The sequence below is a fragment of the Crocodylus siamensis genome, chromosome 6, assembly GCF_052110815.1.
Source record: "Crocodylus siamensis isolate JL-2025a chromosome 6, ASM5211081v1, whole genome shotgun sequence".
Taxonomy (NCBI): Eukaryota; Metazoa; Chordata; order Crocodylia; family Crocodylidae; genus Crocodylus; species Crocodylus siamensis.
The window spans coordinates 9,191,394-9,208,392 of NC_143400.1; positions in this window are offsets into that span (position 1 = coordinate 9,191,394).

The window sequence follows — 16,999 nt, forward strand, 5'->3', positions numbered from 1 at the left end:
TGACTTACCCTTCCAAGCTCCCAGTCCAAGATGCAGACACCTACTCTTGCTGCATTTGTATGCTCTTTCCTGAGGATCCCCACATAGCTCCTTACCCACAGTGCACCCTTACTCCAATACCCTGCTAGGAGAGTGAATCAACTGAGCTCCAGGGTGATCAGAAGGATTCTTGGCCAGCACTGATTGAACACATGCCTTCCCCAAGAGCATCCATTGTGCCTTTTCTGTTGTCTCATTGGAGATGCTCTGAAATGTCACAAACAAGGGGAAGAGCTGCTGTGGCAATGCTACCTGGCACAACTTCGCCTGCCCAGCCAGGAGGTCTAAGCGTGCTTTGTTCCCTCTCTGGGAAGGGCAGGGTGGCAGGCTCACTTAGTTCCTGGCCGCCCTTTCCCTGGCTGCCATGGAGCCAAGCCTCTGGCTAGACAATACTGGGCACATCTACACATGCGATTAAGGTAACTGAATAAACTCAGGAGCGGTCTGCACCGGAGTTCATTACTCCAGGGTACGCCATTTGCACGTGCACCTGGGACAGCGGCATGCTGAGCCAGGCTGGAGCAGCCCTGGCTGGTAAGAGGTCCCAGAGGTCAGCCTACCAGCCTGGAGATGCTCTGACTTGGGTCAATGTGCTGCACAGGGGCTAACTGGCGCACGAGGATGCTCCAGTGTGGGGCTAGCCAGCAGGCAGCCCCATCAGCATCTACACATGCGTTTTAGTGCACTAAATGTATCTTGACTTCAAAAAAGCCTTCGATCTGGTATCCCATGATCACCTCTTGGCGAAACTGGCCAATTGTGGCCTCAGGTCCACCACGATCTGCTGGCTGGGAAATTGGCTCCGTGGTCAGACTCAGAGGGTGGTGGTTGACGGAAGTCAATCGTCATGGTGCCCTGTGACCAGTGGGGTCCCCCAAGGCTCTGTCCTTGGACCCATATTGTTCAACATCTTCATTAATGATGTGGACATTGGAGTCAGGAGCGGACTGGCCAAGTTCGCCAATGACACCAAACTCTGGGGTAAAGCATCCACACCTGAGGACAGGAGGGCGATCCAGGCTGACCTGAACAGACTTAGCAAATGGGTGGATGAGAACCTGGTGGTGTTTAATGCTGAAAAATGCAAGGTACTCCACCTTAGGAGGAAAAACCTGCCGAGGCTCGGCAGTGCTACGCTGGCTAGCACTACGGAAGAAAGAGATTTGGGGGTCATCATTGACCACAAGACGAACATGAGCCTGCAATGCGATGCTGCGGCTAGTAAAGTGACCAAAACGCTGGCTTGCATCCATAGATGCTTCTCGAGCAAATCCCAGGACGTCATTCTCCCCTTGTACTCGGCCTTGGTGAGGCCGCAGCTGGAGTACTGCGTCCAGTTTTGGGCTCCACAATTCAAAAAGGATGTGGAGAAGCTTGAGAGAGTCCAGAGGAGAGCCACGCACATGATCAGAGGTCAGGAAAACAGACCTTACGATGACAGGCTGAGAGCCATGGGACTCTTTAGCCTGGAAAAGCGCAGGCTCAGGGGTGATCTGATGGCCACCTATAAGTTTATCAGGGGTGACCACCAGGATCTGGGGGAACGTTTGTTCACCAGAGCGCCCCAAGGGATGACGAGGTTGAACGGTCACAAACTCCTGCAAGACCGTTTCAGGCTGGACATAAGGAAGAATTTCTTTACTGTCCAAGCCCCCAAGGTCTGGAACAGCCTGCCGTCGGAGGTGGTTCAAGCACCTACATTGAACACCTTCAAGAGTAAATTGGATGCTTATCTTGCTGGGATCCTATGACCCCAGCTGACTTCCTGCCCTTCGGTTGGGGGGCTGGACTCGATGATCTCCCGAGGTCCCTTCCAGCCCTAATGTCTATGAAATCTATGAAATAATTTCACCGTAGGATAGCACTTGTGTTTGGCAGTACTATCCTATGACAGAGTTAACTAGTTTACTCTATCCTAATAGCACTTCATGTGTAGAGGGTGATGTTTTACTGCAGAGCTTATTAGGCAACTCCACAGCAACCAACTTTTGTAGATGCACCCACGCTTGCTCAGATTAGATAAACTGGAACATACCTAGGAAGGTGTCTGGATAAGGATACAACCAGGGACTCAGGTTCAAATCCCTGCCCTGCCTGTGCAGCAATCTGGGGCAAGTCACTTAATCTCTGGCTAGCATGTTATATCCAAGGGCTGCTGAATGGAGTACAAGTCTTGGAGCAGGAACTAGGAGCCAAGATATCTTACCTCTCAGGTGCCTGCCCTAGCCATTGAGCTGGACAGCCAAGCTCCCTCTCTCTGGGCCAATGAATGCTTAGATGTTCCCTGCAAAGTACAGTATCTTCAAGGGGTGGCAGGGGTGTAAAAATGCCCCACCCTGGCATATCCATAGCCTGGCCATCAGAGCTCCCCTGGAAAACGGAAGAGGTGGGTATGTGCCCTCTCAGCCTCATATAGAGAAACTGCAAGGGCAACAAAGGAGCAGCTATGGTGATGCCCCTACAATGCCAAAAAACCTTTTTGCTCAGGTCCAGCTCTTTCTACCCCCAGGGCCAGGTTAACCCTGTAGTGGGCCCTAGGCAAACAGCCTCGTGGGCCCCTACTTAACACTGTATATTTATATTACTTTTTTCACTCAAAAATTATAACATGTAAAATAAGTACAACTGGGCCCCTTCTTCACTTAGGGCCCTAGTCATGTGCCTAGTTTGCCCTATGCGTTGATCTGGGCCTGCCTACACCCCTTTCCCCACTTACAAGCCTCTTGGCACCTTTGGATCACAGGCAACAGAGATGCTCATGGTTAAAGATTAGCAACAGTTAGCTCCAGCTGGTCACCTGCCAGCCCCAGAGCAAATGAGTATTGTTACAGATGGGGAAACTGAGACACAGAGACACAGCAAGGTGCCAGGGGTCACCCCAAAAGCACCAGGAGGAGAACCCAGGTGTCCTGAGGCCCACTCCAGGACACTACCCACTCAGCCACACTGGCTCCCGCCCACAGGGGTTAATGAAATCACTCCTTGGGGTGAAGGACTTCAGAATCAGGCTTGCTAATGCTTGCCAGGGGCTCAGACTGCTCTCAAAAGGTGGACCACGGAGAGACCTGACTGCAATGCCATGCATCTCCACGGTGCCCCAGTGCATTTCTCACTGCTGCAGAGCCCCGCTTGGGTGCAGGAAATGTCCCTGGGTGCAGAGCACCCCCTGCCGGCGGGACCCAGCCCAGCCCCGCTCCAGCCCAGCACAAAGCAGGGCTTGTGTGAAACAAAAGGTGCATGGAAGCGGCTCTGAACAGCACCAGCTGCATTGGAGGCAGGGAGCTGCTGGAAGTGCTGGGACTCCCAGCACTGAGCACACAGCACAGTCTCTGCTTCTTGAATGCTGGGGCAATTAAGCCATGGGGCAGGCTGAGAGCCAGGTCCTTGGAGTGGGCTGTAACCCCATTGCAGCCACAGACAGCCCTGCTGTCTGCCCCTAAGCTGGGCTCCCTTTGCTTCTCCCCTCCCCTAGGTCTCAGGACCCACCCCTCCAAATGGCAAGGAAGAAGGTAGAGGAGTGGGAATACAGGTCTGGTTCTGGGACAAGGAGTGAGATCCCACGGCTGGAACAAAAGACCAGGAGTCGTGATCCCCGTGATCTATTCCTGAGTCTAGGAGGGGAGTGAGGTTTCGTGGTTGGAACGGGGAACCAGGAGCTGAGATTTCTGGGTTCCTATTTCTTCCATCAGGGACCTAGGGCCGGCTACTATACCGCTGTGTGCCTCAGTTTCCCCATCTGCCATGGGAAAAGTAACATTAACCAGCCTGGCTGGGGAAAGGGGATAATATGCCCACCAAGGAGCTGGCCCCATATGCAGCTCACAGGAACCAGCTCCAGGTCTCCTCCGCTGAGAAAGCAGCGAGGGATGACAGTGGCAGAGACCCATCCTGCCATGGCCACCCCGGTGCACACACCACGCAGCTGTGCGGAGAGGCTTGAAACAGCCCCCATGCGTGGGGCACTCTCAGGAGGAGTAAGTGTGGGTGGGGGCAGGATGGGGGGGGTGGCATTTGGGGGAGCCCTGATTGTCCCGGAGTTTGGGACGATCAATAATCTACGCTCCCCTCATGCCTGTGCTCTACAAAGCTAACTCCTAAGGGAGGTTTTATGTGACCACCAAGTCTTTGCTCAGTGCCCTGCATCCATGGAGAGCATAGAAGTTGCTCCTGTATCACCTGGAAATGCTCCTCAAAGGTCACCCTGGCTTGCTGGCAGGAGAAAAGCCCCGGTGTGGGGTACCTGGACACTTCAAGCCCAAGGCACGGCCCCGAGGCTGGAGAAACACCCCAAGCCTTGCAGCCAGAGACAAACAGCAGCAGCCCCGTGGGAGCAGGCGGGCTCCTGGGGGAGGCATTCAGCTCTGCATAGCACCACCTGGAGTGGGATCCAGAGGACATGCCAAGGCAGGGCCCCATGGAGATGTCAGGGCTCATCCCTGGCTTCCAAGTGTGGGAGAGGCTCGGGGCCAGACCGCATCCAGGCCCCGCTGCATTCCTGGGCCATGCGCTGATACAGCTCCCTGCACCCAAGGCTGAGCTTCTGGCACCCTCTCCTGGCCAGGTGTGGGCATTGCAAGAGAGGGATCCACCCCTCAAGTCCAGGGGATCCTCCATGCTCTGAGCTGCCCCTCTCTTCCTCCACGCTCATGCCAGGCCCAAATGAAGCTGCTAACCCTGGAACCGGCACGGTGAGCCGCCAGCTAGCAGCCCCAGCCAGGACAGCTCCTTCCCAGCACCGGCGCTGAACAGCCACAACAAAGACAAGGCTCCTGTTCCCAACCCCGGAGAGCTCAGTACTGCAGGCCCCTGAGCACCTTGCAAGTTATTCAGAAAGCGGGAAACTGGGGCACGGGGTTTTGCTCTGCTCCACAAAGGAGAGCCAGGCACACAACTAGCTAGCCCAGCTCCCAGGCCACCGGACTTCACTGCCTCTGCCAGAAGGAAAGCCCGGCGGGAACATCACTATGCTCCTATAACTCGGAGCCTCCTTCCAGCCTGCATTTGTTCACGTGCATGTGTCTACACCCCCTTTTATCCCTACCCCTTCCCAAAGGCAGGCAGCCCCCGTGAGAGCTGGCCTGCAGGCAGGGCACTGGATTCCCAGCAGAATCAAGGACACCAAGAAACCCCAGCGAGTGAATGAATGAATGGCTTCCTGCTCCTTACTCCTTGGCACCTGAGCCTGGGCGGCACCCGGCACTCGCAACACAGGCTAGTGTTTGTGCTGGAAGTATGAGCATTTGTTCAAACAAGGTCTTGGCCCTGATCCTACACAAGCCCACAAAAGCCCAGGTGTTTGGCAAAAGCCCCAGCTCAGCTGCCCAAGGAGAAGGGTAGCCTGTGGGAGTGGAGACCCTCCAGCTGGGACTTTGGCATTGGGTGTCTAAATCCCATAGGAACTGGGCAGTTAAGTCCCATGGAAACCCCAGGCTCTAGTCTATCTGCTATGCAGCCAGGGAGATACTCTGCCACAGGTCTTCTACCATCTTCTGCTCCTCCATAGAAACAACTGATTTGATCAAACAAGCGCTGGCAGAGATGGAGCAAGTCACCTGGGCCCCAAATGGATAGGCAACATTTCTAGCTACTCAACAGGCATCTGGTCCAAAGCAAATTGCTCCCAGCCAGCAACAGCTCATGCAACTCAGCCCCCAGCCAGCAACCTCAAGGCAGTCTCCTCCATGGGGCAATGCAATCTGGGCCCATGCCAGTCTGCAGGGTTCCCATCCAGGGTCCTTCAGGCTTTGGCATGCCCAGTTTGGGAATCCCTCCCTCGCTGATGACTGGATGGGACTGGGAGGTGCGAACCAGCTAGGAAAAGCCCCAGTCCAGACACATGTGGTTCAAAATTGCCCCCCACGGGCTGCAATTTTGCTCCCTGTAGATTCTTAATCCAGTCATTTGTCCACTACAGCTCAACCAGCGCCCCCGTCTCTGATCCACTCCAGCCCGCTCCTGGCTTCTGTGCCCCCAGGCAATGCGATGTGCGCACGGATGCAGACACGGGGACAAAGGGTCTGTTGCCTAGGACAGAAGAATGGGGTTCACCCATGCTGACCCTCTTGCTACATGCTGTTACAATACCAGTTGGTCAAAAGGGGGGACAAAGGAGCCCTTCCTCCACCCACCCGTAATCCCGTCTCTCCCGACAAGGGACAGACAGTGCTGAGGGAGCCAATTCACGTTGCACAATGTGTTTTTAAGGCCATTTTGCTGGCTACAAGGCCGAAGCAGTCATTCCTCCAGGGCACCTCTGCTCCCCAGAGAAGGGCAGAGACGCACCCGGGCCGGGCCACTATCTCCGACTTTCTCAACACTTCTTTCCGTTGTAGAGGCGGAGCCCAAATGTAGCAATTTTCATGGCCATATATGGCAATCTCATCCTTGGTTGCTGGCACTGGCCAATCAGAAGAGGAATGCAAACACCTTGGCCTTACCTGAGATCTGTGCCAGGGTCGCCCCCCCGCTTCCCCCGCTAATACATGTGTAGGGATTTGCGTGTGAAGGGGGGGCAGTGTCGCTGCAAAACTTCTGCAGGTAAATGCTCAGAGTATCTGGTGAGAAAGGAGCAGGGGCAAGACCGCAGGCCTCTACAATCCCCCTGCCTGCAGAGCACAAAGCCCTTGGGTTTGGAGTGAGCAAATGTCACTCAGTGAGAAAGCGCTATACCTAATAGCCCTTCAGATCGCCCTGGGCCTGAGAGGTCCATGTCCCCCCGCTGCCCCCAGGCACAGCCCCAGAGCTTTTGCATACACCAGCTGTTCCAGTTGGTTGCAACACCAAGGGCACGATCTTTAGCTTGGGGTCTGACTCAGCCGGCCAGACCAGGGTGTGATCAGCAAACTGAAAGCAATACAGCTGCAGTTCAATGTCCCCCTTCCTAAATCTACCCCAGAAGGCAATGCTTTGCAAGCACGTGACCCCTCACTCCCCCAAACCCTCCCCAAACTCTTCATATAACTGTTGGGGAGACCAGGGCATTGGGACTTGCAGGATGAATTGCGTGCCAGGATGCAAAAATCTCCCTAAACAGCAACCAAATTCCCTCTTCTGGGTTCCTCAAAATGTCTACTTTTGATCAGAGACTTTTCCTTCCACTGTCAGCCCTGCAAAGCTTGTTCTTTAAGCTATCTGATGCCTTAAAAGCCTAGAGTTCACTGGAAAAAACAAGCTCTGTTGAAATGAAGAACTGAAACACCACATTCAAAAGAAATGTTGGAACAGGCTCTTTTCCACATGATTGCAGAGTATTTATCGGGAAATGAGAGAAAAAAACCCAAAAACCTGGAGTGTTTCAATCAAGTCTGTTATTCACCCATTAAACACCCTGTTCCCAGTCCCTTCTTGCCCACATGCGTGCCTTGCTTCTGCCATCTCGCCCTCACTCCTTTCCCCTCCACAGCTACGGGAAGGTGCTGACAGGGCTCTAGTAGGTGATCACCAGCTTACATTTCATGCTGGGAGGAACTGGAGCTTGGCGAGGTGGCACGGGACTCCCCTTACGAGAATCAGTGCTAGTCGCAACACAGCTCTAAGCCAAGAGCTGATGGTGGGTGAATGTCTCCACAACTGGCCAGCTGCAGCCCATGGGCACGTGGCTGCTAGGATGGGCTACGTATGGCAAGGAAGGCAGGAGCCTGGCATGGAGCTGCTGCAAAGCTGGGGTTTGCTCAAGGGCATAAATGCTGCAGGTACAAGTCAGATAGAGAGACCTCGCCCTGCCACAAGCTGAGACCCCCTTAGCTGGACCCTACTGTCGGTGGGACAGAGCCCGACGTCCCCTCAGTGAGTCGCCAAGCCCCCACCAACTTTGCAGCGGCAGCAGGGCAGGCACGTGCCAAGCCAGCCAGGACTCTGCACGCCAGGCCCTGATCGTACGAGCCCAGGAATGCTCTGGGAAGCCAATGATCCCTTGTTGTGCTGCCAGGACGCAATGTCCTGCCTGCCAAGCGGCTTGGTTAGAGCAGGCGGGATTCCAGAGGGGCTGTGTCAGCTCACCACCTCTGGGCTTGCAGGGTGGAGGCCTCCCCAGGTGCCCACGCCTCTGTCTGGAGGGAGGCCAGGCGCTCATTTGCACAGAGCAGCACCCTCAACGCGCTGCCAGCCCAGCCCAACCGCTGAGGTTTCCACACAGCTGCCCCTAGGCATTGCAAGACCCCAAAACAAAATGGCAGCAGGGGCTGGCCACATGGCGCAGCCCACGGTTCTCCCAGCTGAGCCGTGGCGCGAAGAGTGGGTGCGGGCGCCAAGGGTTGGGTTCCTCCAGAGACACGAGTCAGGAGGATGGAGCACCCCAGTCTCTTTGGCGTTGCCTTGTGGTTTGTTCACATCAGTCAAAGCAGGGGGCGGTGGGGCAAAAGCATCGCCCAGTGGCATTTGGGGGTCCTGGTGGGGTGACAGCATAGGAGAGCAAAGGCCATTTTCTCCCCATCCGTGGAAGGGATGGGTTAGGGACCCAGCCTCCCTGCCCGAGGTGCAACGGATCAAACATTTGCACACACAGGCGGGCGTGCAGACAACACGGTCACAGCACAGATGGATTGCACAGAGCTGTACATAACTTGGCGGGCCTCCTGCAAGCTGGGACAGCCTTAGCAGAGACAGAGATGTTCCCTGTGCTGGAGAAATGCCGTGCCTCAAAAGGTCAGGCCGTATGGGACTTTTGTCACGACAGGCAGACTTGCCTGAGCTGGCTGGAGCTGCCCTGGGTCAATCATCTGTATTACGCTGACATCCAGAGGTCCTGGTGAGATCAGGCCCTCCTTGTTCCTACCTCTGTGCAAAACCACTTCAGATCAGACAGAACTGTGTACACAACAGGGCCTTGAACAGACCCCAGCTGAAGTCAGAGCCGTCCTGTATCCAAAACTATTTGAACCCACACCCAGAGGTAGCTCCCAGCAAGACTGAGGGTGGCCAAACACTTGCAGCAGAGAGTCCCCACTCCCTTTGTACCAGACCCAATGACCAAGACTAAGACGGAATACCACCAGGGAAGTAACTTGCCCAGTGTCACACAGACAGTCAGTGGCAGAGTTGGAAAACGAACCCAGGGCTCCAAGTGCCGGTTTAGCTCATTGCCTGCAATGGTAGCATATGCTGCTCACCGCATTAGCTTAATGTAGTGCAGGGAGCCATAGCAGGAGAAATGCGATGTGGGCTGTAGCACGTGTGAGCAACCAGCCTATGCAGCACTGTCTGCAGAGCGCTCATCCTCTGCTTGGTAGCATGTGCAAACCCAGTGCGGTCGCTTCTTCCTGCCTGCCATTACCCAGGCTGCCTAGATTAACCTAGCAGAGATATGGCTAGCACAGTCTAGCCTAGCATGCAATACCACAGCACCCTCCTTTCACCATGCAGGCACAGATTGAATGTGTACAGAAGGCAGAGACTTCTAGGTCTCAACATCCTCATATTGTGAGCACCCACTGCTACTCGAGTCCCTCGGTGGGAAGATCTAAGGGTATCGGGGAAGCAGAAAAAAAAATAAATCCAGCATGGAGCAAAAATACAGACCAGATCCCTGTCTAAATCAGACGTAGCAAGCAAGGATATTATCTCAGGAGCAGCTTTGCTCTGAGGAGGTTGCCCAGCAAACCCTTGGATACTGCCAGGGGTCTTCCAACCCCGGGTAGGCTGAAGCTGCAGCCTGAGCTACAGGGAGGCCTGGGTGAGTTGAGGCAGTGCCAGGGGCAGGGCAGGGTGGAGAAATTATTTGAGATTGAAGGCGAGGCAGCAGTGAGTCATGCCAGAGCGCAGGGACATGAGCTGCCAGCGCTGCAATCTCCACCCCTTGCTCTGCTGAAGCCTGGGAAGGCCCGAGCCGTGGGAACCAGGACTGGCCGGCAGGTGGGATGGGTGCAAAACCACAGCTGCTGCTGAGTGGGGATGAAAAGAAACCCAGACCCAGGGCTTAAGGAGAGGAGCTAAAAACGCCAGCGCTCAGCAGGTCTGGGCGCTCCACGATTGGCAGCGGAGCCTGGCAGGGTCCACGTGGCAGCGGGCCAGGTATTCACGGCTCAGTGGGAAAGGCGCTGCCTTCTTCCTGCCGAGGCCTGTGCGTGTTTGTGCACTCTGGGGACACACCCTCTGATTCAGGGCTTTGAAAAATCTCAAACGCAGCAGCAGCACCCGGGAACGGGGAACAAAGGAGCCAGCTCAGAGCTGAGGAATCTGGGCATGAGTCACAGCCTCCAGGGACCCAGTGCAGGGGACTGGGTGCCCGACCGGGGTCTGCAGGCTTGGAGGAGATGGTCCGGGCACCCACCCAGGCAAGGGGGTTAAGCTTAGCTGGTGCCAAGGGAGACTGGCTTCTTTAGTAGGAGGGCAGCTAATACAGACAAGCCAACTTTCCTCCCCAGCATCAGCAAGTCTGGGCCCTCATGTGAAGCAATCGTGCCTGGTTGCCTCAGTGTAGATATGCCTAGGACCACCTACTGCAGCAGTGGGATGACAGATCCCCCCCACACCCACCCGTGTCCACAGCTGACTCTGCAAGACAACCCTCCACCCATCCACGAGTCCAGCCCCACGGAGGGTTTCAGCCTGGTGAAAGCCAAGCCTTGCAGATGTCCCTCACTCCCAGCCCCTGGGAATCTCCAGGCAGCAAATGGGAGGTGGTAGCTCAAAAGGCAGCAGAGGAAGGGAGAGCAAACTGAATAAAGATGGGCACTTGGCTTTCCTCTCCATGCCCCCAGTGTAAATCAGGAGCATTTCATCATTTACACCTATGCAAGTAGAGGGAGGAGGGGGACGAGTGTCACTGCCACTGGTTTGCAGAGTTTGGAGCCCCTTGCATTGGGTTAAAAACAATGCAAGGTGCAAGGCCAGGGAGTTGCAAACCTGCAGGCCTTGATGAAGTCCCTCCTTACTCCATTTTAACTACTGCATAAGTCCCTGAATTAGCCTGATCCCCGGGGGCTGTAAATCAGCCACAGCACTAGGAGCCAAGTGTCCAGGTGGGGGAAATCAGCATAGCTCTACTGAACTCAAGGGGCTCAACAGAGGTAGAATTTAGCCCAGCTCTATTGAATTATCCCCATGCTGCTAACTTCACACACTAGACATTTTGTCTTAAAGCCCCAGCACCTGGAGTCAGGCGATGATGTGGGGAATTCTGTATCCTTTTGAGGGAAGTTTCTAGCCCTGATAGTTGCTGGAAAAGCTTGAAAGCAGGACCCCAAACCAGACAACTCATAGAGGAACCTCAAATGTTCTTTATAAAACTCTTGTCATTACTAAGCCGGAACCCTAGGTCCCGATTTTCTTCAGTAGCTGGGGGTTTAAAGGCTGCACACACCACCTGAGCATCTGGCCCGTGTACAGCTCTCAGGCAGTCTGCTTTCCAGCAGGAATTGCTCCCTCACGTCTATTTTCCAGGGCTCGTTCCAAGCTAAGCTTCTGTGTGCCAACCTGACAGGGCTTCCAGGTGTTTTCCAGCAGGATGGAGAGAGATAAAACAGAAGAGCCACCCACGGCCAGCACAGAGGCAGCTCCGTGTGTACAATGTACCCACGTTTATGCCACCCGCCACCGAGAGGGCATGCTCCAACCGGAGCATCAATTCGGTGCTCCCCTGGGGTCATCGCCCACATATGTACCTGGAGTGTGCTCTGGAGGTTGTGCAAGCTGCGTGGGATGACAAAGTGAAGCCTATCCAGAGAAAAGGGTCCCAATCCTGCCAGGGCCTGGGCATCCATAGCTCCTAGGGCTTCAGTGGGAGTGGAGGGCTCTCAGCATGGCCAGGGTAGAACTGTAGCACTTCGCAGGACCCCTCGGGGTGCAAAGTCTGCCACAAAGGCAGGATTGGGATGGTACTTAGATCTTATCCTGGCCCTTGATGAACCCTTAGGATAGGCAAGTAATGTCTGAGGGCCGTCTCTTTGGAGGATGTAAATCAGCATAGCCCCAACCTCAGTAGAGACAATCTGGCCCATTCTCCAGTAAGGGTCAGTGGTTCTCTCTTCACCCTTAGCTGCTGTTATCACAGATCAACCCAGCTTACCCCAAAGACCATCCATCTCCCGAAAAGTCTGCCCTCTCCACCACCGCTTACTTCTGCTGGGAGCAACCAGGGTGTCCTACCAGTGAATTCCCAGCCCTGTCTTGCCAGGGCAAGATGGGACAGTGGTTAAGGCTGTGAGATAACCAGGAGAAATTCTCTCCCCTGCTGCAGATCTCTTCATTTGGACAAATCTCGTGGTGTATCTCTGTGCCTCAGTTTCCCACCCCACAGAGGAGCATATCAGAGCTCTTGCAACTGGAGCTGGAGGCTGATGGGTTTTTTGTTGGGGTTTTTTTTTGGACTGGAAATGTTTTCTTTGGAAATCGCAAAGTCAGCCACAGCATTTCACAACTCCGTATCCAGCTGTTTTAGCTGGAAAAGAAAATCCATTAAAAAAAAAAAGGGGGGGGGAAACACTGTGTTTCGACACTTTCTAAACAAAACATTTCAATATTGTTCGCTTTGCTGAAACAAAGGGATTTGGAGGCTGAGCTTAAATGAATCTGTAAACCAAAATAGCGGTTACTGGCACAGTTCTACGTGTGAGGTGCTCACAGACGTGTGAGTTTTAACCAAGTGTCGAAAGTGCTACCCGAGCTGAGACGATGCTATGACAGACATACAGGACTGGGAACCATGCAGCCTGGCTTAGACCACCAGAGTTGTGCTTCTGGGCTCACATCCAGCAATATCAATCAAAAACCACTCCTGATCTGGCTCTCCTTTGGTTTCTACCTGCACAACTGTATTGATTTAAGGCCGATTCCTGGTTTACTTAGTCCGGGGGAGAGAGCAGAATCTACTCCACTGAAGCTAGATAAGCTAAATCTGAAGCTGGTGGTTTGGGAGTTCACCCGCCTCTCCTTTGCTGATATCCCTGCAATGCAAGCCTCGGCCTTTCTGCAAACTATCCCTGCCATGAGAGGAATGGGGTGGGGATGTTTTCACACAGCAGGTTGGATAACGTGGAGCCCCCACCCGACCACCTCCCTCTGTGCTCACCTTTTCATGCTCTCCTGAAAGTGTTTTTGTTTCTCGATAGCATCTAGGAGTGGATGACTCTTAACAGTCAGACACCACTTATTAAAACACGACTGGGGCACTTAAGAAGCAAAAATTCAAACACAGGCAGGGGGAGATTATAGGGTGCTGAGGAAAGTGCCTGAGATTGCAAACACTCCTACATGTTGTGGGGCTGGGAGGCCTGGCATGTGCGCACGTTGCTGCTCTCAAGAGCTCTCTGGGAAAGGAGAGGTGTGCATAAGCGGGTAGAGGGATCTTTCTCTCTCCAGTTTTCTTGGGTCGAAGAGCAAGAAGGAAAAGCTCTGTGCAATATGCTGCAGGCGTGCATAGGTTTGTGTGGGAATGGTTTGCCCGCGTGTCAGTCTGTGAGCTTGTGCTTGTGCCTGTGTGGGTCCAGGTGGATGCTTGTGTAAGGGTCTCAGTGCCTATGGTTGTGTTTGCATGTGCTAGCGTGCGTACATAACGTGTCTGAGTGTGTGCGTGCTGGTGTCTTGTGTACGGCTAAGACTTTGAGTATGCAACGGCCTGATTCTCAGGTGATTTCAATGGGCAAAAAACATTGTATTGACTTCCCTAATTGGTCCCAGTTAAGCGTCAGGCCCACGGACTGGCTCATTCTCATGGTTGTTTCCTGGAAAACACCCCATGCAATCTCTTGCCATTCAAAGAAAGCACTAGAGTGGAAACCTGAATGGGAGAGCATCACCTGTGTCCCTGCAGGAGGGAAAAGGGCATCTTCTCAGAGCAGCTTCTGGCTGCTGAACCAGAGGCAAAAGAGAAGGAAGGAAAGCTGCAAATTTCCAGAGTCCTGTCTACACTAGCGACAGGGCTGGCTGCACCTCTAGCTAGTGTAGCAATGGGACAAAACCATTTTCAGTACAGGTGCGGGAAGTTTACACAGAGTGGGTGGATTCTTCTCCAACCTCAAATCAGGAGCAACAGCAGGTAAGTCAAAAGGCCCAATTCTGATCTCACCTAGAAGAGAGTAACAGCAGGAGCCCAGCTGCTGTAAAATCCCTTAGCTCCAGTTAGCACTTGGTGAGGCTCCGGACCACCAACTTCATTTGCATTTACACTCTTGCAAGCGTGACCTGACACCTGGTCAGCGGTGGCACGTTTGCTTGATCCAGTGCGAGGTCCGAATCAGAGCTCCGGTGTGGCTGTGTGGCTCACAGTGGATCCTCCTCCCTCCAATAAACTAACCCATTTCCCCGTCCTCCCCCCCTATCCAAATACACCAGAACTTTGCAGGGGGTTGGACCCAAATCCAGACTTTGTTGCATCTGTGGCACAAGATTGTCCCAGGCTTGTGGGGCTGCTTTCTGCCCTTGCTGACCCCCCTGTAAGCCCCTCCAAGGGAACAGACCTTGAAGGATCTGCCTCTTGTTAGCAAGGTGCCAGGGGCTGGGGTCAGAGGCAGGGGTAGCACAGGGGCCCAGCGCAAAAGCTCTGTGACCCCTTTGTCCCTTGCATACAAGTGCCCAGGTGCAGTCAATGGTAGCACCATCCACCTCTGCCCATCCTGTACAAGCAGGAGGCACTGGGCTCTGAGAACCAGGGCAACAGCAGGCCTCCTGCTCCTCTTTCCACCTCACTGGCAAAGGAGCATTCATGCTCCACAAAGGCTGGCCCTGCCCTGCCCTGGAGCAGGATTTTTGTCAGCATTGTTCACAACCGGGGCGGGTCCCAGCCCTGCCTTCTGCTCTCCAGCGTGTTTGCTGAGCTCTGCTCTTTAAGCTGGTCCTTGGAAGGGGAGAGAAGAGGGGAATGATCATAACTATGGTGGGTGGCTAAAACCCATTTTTTTTCCAGGTTTCAAAACAGCCTGATTAGTGAACTGGCTTAAAAGCAAGCCAGCAATTCCCTGGTGGGCAGTCAGAGGGATGCCAGGGGAACTTGGTCCATAGGCTCGCTGCCCCTTGTAGGGCCTAGACCTAGTGGGAAAATCCACTTTCTGTCCTCATCTTCTCTTTCTGGGACCTGTTAGCACCCCTGCTCCTCAAAAGCCCTGGGTGGGTTATATCAGCCCCAAGACTCCACCTCTGAATCTAAACCCAGCAGTGTCTCCTGCCCAAGCAGGAAGGCTTAGCTTTAAGGCCGTGGATGGCTTCTGGTAAGTCAGTCCCTGAGCAAAGAGAAGACAACGTGTGCGTGATGGGTGTGATTAAGCCATGGCTGGGTTTGTGCAGAAGCTCAGCTCTAGGAACAAGGCTGAATTCAGGTGACGATGAGCACACCACGAGCCTTGGGAAACTGGTATGGGCCTGCAAGTCCCTCTCTGAAATATCCCACAGCCTTTTAACAGGATAGGTTTCCTCTCGGTCTTGGAGTGGCAGCTCTAGAGGAACGGGAAGAGACTTCTGGGTAATAGCATACAAATGAGCACCCTGCAAGGTGGGGCATATACCACTGGGGTCACACACACTGCACCCACAAATACTATGCAAATCCATGCAAGCACACACATCCACTTGCAAACACACGTGCTCACGGCCTCGCAGGCATGGTGCAGACCTACGCACACTCAGGCAAAGGCTCATTCCCCCACACCGGAGCCTGTCCTCTGCATGGCTCTTCCTGCTAAGGACACAGGTAACCTTCCCACATATTTTCCATAGTAACTTTTTGTTTGCTGTTCTTTAGAACAGCTCTGCCCCACGTTGAGCCACTCGCTCCCAAAGACGCCTGAAGTCAGCACTTTGCACAAACCAGCTGAAGCTGATCTTTGCTCTTGAACAAAAAAAAAAAAAAAAGAGACGCACACATGTACCCGAATCCAAGAGCAGTTACCAGTTGAGACCTGCCACTTTGGCAGGGAGAGGATCAGTTCTGCCAGTGACAGCACCAGCTAGAAATGCAGATCGGAGTTAGTCCCCTCCCCACCCCCCGTCTCCACCCACCTGCTCGCTAGCCACCTGGGAACCAGGCCAAGGAAGGACCCTTTTTGCACCCCCCCCCCCCAGGGTTTTTGACCTACAGCTCAGGGAGCTGCTAAGGAGCTAATGGATCCACTGCATCCATTGCAACCCAAAGAATATGGGTTGAAGGTCTTCAAGGAAGCCCACCGCACTGATCTCAAGGTAGGTCAGATCAGATATGGAGCCAGGTGCTTCCTGTTCTCCTGGGCCTAAGCATGGCTGCTGTGGTGGGAGGAAATATAAGGATTTTAAGCCCAGACCACTGAGGTCACTTAGGCTGGCTCCAATGTCCCTTCCACTGTCAACTCTCATTGCCATTCACCTTCCAATGCAGCTACAGCCTTCACATATTCTCCGTTGCTTCTTTCTGTTCCCCTGAGCCAAATAAACCTTCCCCAAGCTCAGATTCACGGAAAGCTGAATAGAAGAGCCAGAGCGCAGTCAAGTTTCCCCATGGAGCAGGCCTCCACGGAGGACATCCAGCTTTCCCAAGGTCGCTCTGCTCGGGCAAAACCTGTAGCCCTGCCCAGAGGGACGCGAAGGAAGGAGATTGACACTGTACCATTGCCTTGGAAATCCATAGCAGGACCGGTGGATAACTGCAGAGAGGGCTGGGCAGGAGAGGGGCTCTCACCAGCTATTGCTAATTAGACTTAGTTCTTTCTGACTCAGCTGTTAGGCTCCCATTTCACACTGGTTTAAGGAAATCTCCCCTCCTGCCCACCCTAAATTCCTTGTGTTGGGAGCTAGAAGACCCCAGTTTCAATGAACCACCCTGCTGGCTTCTCTCATGCAGGCCAAGCTGAAACAGTTCTTTCCAGCCAAGGGGTTGGTCCCAGCAACAATGATGGGACAAAGCTTGCCATACTGGCATGTGCCTTTCAGAAGGAGCAGAAGGCAGGTAGTGGAAAGAGGGTTCATTTGCCCTGGCCTTGCTTAGCCCTGATGTGCATAGGCTACAGAGCATAGCTACATGCATCTTATGCTCAGGAACACCTTGTTGGGGGTGGATCAG